Consider the following 5,589-nt stretch of genomic DNA (forward strand, 5'->3'; position numbering starts at 1 on the left):
GAGGTGTTCTAGGATCCGCAGCCTTGAAGAATAAATCAACGTTGCGATAAGAGAAACGTCTTAGATGATGGCAGCAGGACTTGATGACCAAACACAAATCAACCAACATATTAGAAACTCACAATCATTCAAATTGGATGGGATACGATGCATTTACATATGAAAAATAACACATCCCTTGTAAATTTTCATGATTTATTTTGAAATGAGTTCTTTAGAGAGGTCCAAAAAACAAAAAAAATGTTTCATTTTCCCTTTCGTAAGTAGGAGATTTATAAACTGTAGACGATAAGCACCTTTATTTGTGACTACTAAACAAATCTCAAATTCCCCGGACAATGCCTGAGAAGAAAGGCTTTTCTTCCAGCATCTGTTGGCTTTTCAGCACCGTAAAGAAACAAAGGAATCTGACTAATTGATACTAATCCAGTTTCCTTTACAGAAATGCAAAACAAGCTGTACCGTGTCTTTTGTTGAACTACGAATCCAGTCTGCTTGCTACTCGAGTTGCAAAAAAAAAAAATGCACTGTCCTGACACAATTGATGAGACAAAAAATAAAATGAGTTAATTCTCTTCCTGTGATGAGGCAGCAACAAACAGAAAAGTTTCACTTGATTTTGCCAAGGCTTTAAGGGCTTCCAAATCCATTTATGTCTGCACTGGGAACTAGATAAATACCAGAACTAAAGGGTCACCAGCTATTTAATTAGATGCTTGCACGCACACATAATTGAAGAATTTGATCAAATTATTTCCATGAAACTGTTGCGTGACGAGCTCTTCTCTGATGAAACGGCAAAATACAACCATGTTTACCAAGGAATTCTATGTTAAAGACAGAATCAATTAAAAAAAAAAAAAAGATAAAAAAGATTATATCTTCAAAAAGTCATATTTAGATTGTGATTTAAGCCTATGACTGGGTTGCAAAATCCTGTTATCATTTGGAGCAGGGCAATTAACCAAAGCACACCATTGCAAAAAGCTTTAAAAATAAATAAAATTGAGGACTGGCTCAGTCAAAGCCTGAACTTAAAATCAAACAGATGCCATTGGTTCAGGGATGCTTAAAAACCTTCTAGGGGTTTAATTAAAACACAATTCCTCCATAAGGACATAAAAGACTCGCATAAAGTTCAGGTTATATTAGTCTGGTATTAAAAAAAATGCATGATTATGTGTAAAATGTGAAAAATCGAAAACATATTTAAGGGGGGTCATCAAGTGATTGGAGCATACACACTAAATCTATCCAGAACAAATTGAATAGGCATTGAAATCGGTACTTTAGCAAGTCAGTGTTTAAAAACGCCTTAACCATAGGGACACATTTCACTTTCTATTAGGAAACAACCATATTCCAACCAAAGATGAGATGTAAATGCCCAAATCTTTACAACTCTTCCAACGTTGCCGTGACGACTCACCGCATTGGCACAGACAGCCTACCTCGTGCCGCAGATTCATTATGCCGGTGCAGAGATTCCAGAGCTGTGATTTGAGAAAAAAAAAAAAACTCAAAAGGAGCGGAGGACAACATAAAAGAATCTATTTCATCTAGCTGCCTCACTGGGGGATTTTATCTATCAGCCTCTGTTAAGTGTCACTGCACAAACGTCTAAGATGTTTGGCATTTAATTACGGGCTACCTTTTTCTGTAGCTTTCGTCTCAGCAGTGCAGAGCGCGGCTGAGAGGAGCAGAGACAGAGCTAATTTCACATAAAGGACTCATTTTCAGTTTGGCCACACAACGTGCATTCCTTCAGTTTCATCTTCTAGAAGGCCTTTTTTTTTAAACTTCTTCTTCTTTATTACAACGCTGTTAACAGGGCAACACACGCACGCACGCACGCACACACACACACACTCACACACGAGGGGACGCCAGCTGTCTGAAGAGGTCTGTTCAATCAGAGATTCATCTTCAGAGAAATCAGTGTGATGGAGAGTTGAACCCAATCTGGATGTTAGCAGAGGCGGCTTCCACGAGAAGCCTTAATGAAAAAGGTTCTCTGTGTTTAGCATATCCATCAGGGCTGAGATGAAAAATCTAAAACGAGAGGCGTGTGACTTCAGCTGGTGTGATTAGACAAGCTGATGACTGGTGGATGAAGAGTACGGAGACGTTTAATAAACAGGAAAACAAGTTTTTGGAGGTCAGACTCCAGAGTACGCGCAACATTTCTATCGTAGTCTGTTTCCCTGCTTTAGGTCATTTTCTTTTAACATGATTGCTCAGAGTATGCTTTGACTAGGCCTCTAATTGCACTTCAATTCCTTGCGAGAAAAAAAAAATGGTTTATGACACTGTGACAGACCTGCTATTTACAAGACAGAAAACAGGACTGGGATGAACTAGTAGACATCAAAGAAGTCAACAAAAGGAAAAAGAAGCAAAAGTCGTTACGCTGGCATTTGTCAACTTGATAATAACTTTCGACTGGACAGCAGAGAGCCGGACATCTTCTCTGCAAACCTAAGCTTAGAATATAACCACCAGTTGAGAGCAATAATACATTACCATTCCAATTTAGTCCTTTTCCCCGAGATCACTGAGTGAGGCAGCGATGGCTTTTTAATAACACGACCTGTTCAGTCCCACTGGGCCGTGACGATGAAAAGTCTGATTTATTAATTGTGCCAGCGAGGGAGGAGGATGGGGAGGAGGCGGGGGGGCGGGAATTATGCTTCAAATAATGAATCTGTTTGCACCATTGTGAGAGATGTCGCGCACTCTCTTGAAGTCGACCGGTCGCCTCGGCAGAACGGATTTTAATTCTGTGATCAACAGAGCTTATGATAACGGCATTGTTCATTAAGCACACACCGTTTCCGCAAATGAGGGATTCGACTCCTATCTCCGCCGGTTGGCTTTAAAGTACCCCCTGTCTGTAATTGACCCGGTTTAGGCTGCCGTTTGTCAGGTCCGAACAGCTTCCGGTTGCGCTCGCTCCCCTTTTAACGGACAAATCAGAGGAAAAAATTGCCCCCCCCACCCCCTCCACAAACACAAGTTGGCTTGTAGAAAACAATGGGACACAAAGACAGGGGAAGTCATGCCGCGCTTTCTCAGGTTGAATAAATCAGCATCTGTTTTCCACGCTGCCTGCCAACACCTGTACTGACTCGCTGAGGGAAGAGTCAGTATAAAGGCATGAGTCAACAATTAGCCTCAGAACCCTTTACTGATGGTTAAGATGTCTCAAAAATCTAAAACAAAATCCACTTCCTGAAAAATATTCTACATACAAGTGAAGCAATTTATCATTTTGCTAAATTGATCAAAGATTTTGAGATTATTCTACAAGTAGGTATTACTTCCAATTCCCCTGCACTATCATTGTGACTCAATATAGGCCCATCAAAATGGGAAAGAAAAGAAAACATGTTACTCATGTAATGCATTGGTCTTGTTCCTCAAATGTCAGGGAATGGCTAATTGTCCAACATGAACAGTCGGAGCAATAAATATATACGGGAGCTTCGTCTTTCTTGATCCCGAACGTTGACTGTCAAGAAATTATGCCATCAGTTTTTATTTACCTATGACATTTTTTGCTCAATTGTGTTGCCCACCAACATGGCTATTTTGTTTAGTCGGTTGGTACACAGCCCTGTGGAACCCCTACTTGACTGTGGTAAAGGTTTTCACCCAGAAATTAGAAATGCGGACTACTGGCGTCCCTGTTTGTCAACTTTCCCAAGCTCCATTTTGGGCGAAACCTTCTGTTTTCTTCTTTTCAGAGCCGAGATTGCATTGCTGACGTGGGGTGAGCACGTCGCCCATGTTTCCTTGATTTAACAACATTGTCTTCCGTCGACCTGGAAGTGAAGAAAGCAAGAACGCGAATGCCGAGGCCGCCACGTATGTTTCCTCCAAATGGATCTCTGAGTGCACTCAAAGCAGCGCTAAGTGGTTCCGTCCTCAGGCCAAATTTTTTTCATTACTCAAGCTTGGCATAATGTTTCTGAAGAGACATCTATGTACGGAGATGGAAATAAGGCTTATATGACCATGGAAACTAAAGATTTTAACTTTGATCCTAAGGAGGATTCCGAAAAAAAATAAATCAACAGAAAAAGCAGTGGAGTCACAACATAAAGCTGTCCTAATATGAGCTCTCATACCCTATGAAAAATGGTTGTCATGGCAAACAGGTACACTCCTATAACTTTTATTTATAGTGAATAACACCTTGTGAGCAAGTGCAGCCTATAGAAATTCAAGGCATTTTATTTTTGTGTATTAAACTTCTGTATGAAAGTTGAAACTTGTGGGACTGACTGTGTTTTAGAAAGAAGGAAGTCTGTAATTTGACTTTTGAACCCAGGGACTTTTTGATGTAGAGCAACAGTGCAGCCCAAATGGCAACAAATCACCTCGATTTCTGTGCCTCTTATGATGTCATCAACTAGAATACACACACTGCCTGCCGAAAAGTGGATTCCCCCTTTTTAAACATGCATTTTGCCAAACTTCCTTAGCATCCGGTTGTATTTTTATTGTCAATTTTTGTAAAAAACAAAACAAAAAAACATAAACAAATGTTAAAATACACCACCTGAGTCTACTTTTCTGTAATTTCTTTTTAACAAAAACACATGGAAATCAGTGAGTAATTTGTGACGAATTTCGATTTGTTGTAGAAAATATCTCCTAGCCGTAGCGCGAGACTTTCAGTGTTGTTGTTTTTTTTTCTTTTTTCTCGTCAAACTGCCTCATCCTTTTAATGTTTGCATGACTACATGACATGTCCTTGAGAACCACTTGCACTTTAAAACAGATATGCGTCCTGACACGGGTCCATATGGTGCACAACACGACATGTTGAAGCGGGACGTCAGTGATATACCTTGCCTGATTCGCTGTGCAGCATTACACGCTTCGCAAATATCTAGGGCACAATCACTTTCATGGGCATGTTGAACACCAAAGCAAAATAAAACAACATCTGAAGGCATAATAAGGCCAGGAAGCTATCACTGTCACTAATATACAGTGGATTTAAAGAGTGTTTTCATTTTACAGATTTGTACTGTTTTTAATTTAATCAGACAAAGATAACCTGATTTCCTGAAGTGACCTAGTCTGAACTTAAATATGGTTCATGCTAAAAAATAAAAATAAAAAATCCCTCCATTATGGCTGATTGGAAACAGTTATGAATGGAAGCAAAGTGGCATGATAATAAATAATAAAGTTCATAAGAGCTAATAAGAGCAATACTGATTAAAGGAAGCAAAATCCAACAAGCACAAAAAGCAGAAATCATGAATAAAGTCGCATAAATGAATTAACTTGGCAAGATATTGTTATATATATATATATATATATACAGTGGGGAGAACAAGTATTTGATACACTGTTGATTTTTCAGGTTTTCCCACTTGCAAAGCTTGTAGAAGACTGTAATTTTTTATCATATTTACTCTTCAACTGTGAGTGATGGAATCTAAAACAAAAATCCAGAAAAATACAATGTATGATTTTTAAGTAACTAATTTCCATTTTATTGTGTGAAATAAGTATTTGATACACCAGAAAAATGTGTGTGTGTGTGTATATATATATACACACACACACACA

At 39.0% G+C, this 5,589-nt stretch overlaps 1 long non-coding RNA gene across 1 annotated transcript in view; it reads right to left on the reverse strand.

The window, feature by feature from the left end:
* LOC107833855 (uncharacterized) overlaps positions 1-5,024 on the reverse strand; it is a 15,090-nt gene extending 10,066 nt beyond the window's left edge. Inside the window, exons 1-2 of the long non-coding RNA XR_001659631.1 lie at positions 4,330-5,024; positions 318-321 (exon numbers count right to left, since the gene is read on the reverse strand). This is a non-coding gene — a long non-coding RNA (uncharacterized LOC107833855). The remainder of the gene's footprint in view (positions 1-317; positions 322-4,329) is intronic.
* Between the last annotated feature and the right edge of the window lie 565 nt (positions 5,025-5,589).

The sequence above is a fragment of the Poecilia formosa genome, unplaced genomic scaffold (genome assembly GCF_000485575.1).
Source record: "Poecilia formosa unplaced genomic scaffold, Poecilia_formosa-5.1.2 Scaffold9, whole genome shotgun sequence".
Taxonomy (NCBI): Eukaryota; Metazoa; Chordata; class Actinopteri; order Cyprinodontiformes; family Poeciliidae; genus Poecilia; species Poecilia formosa.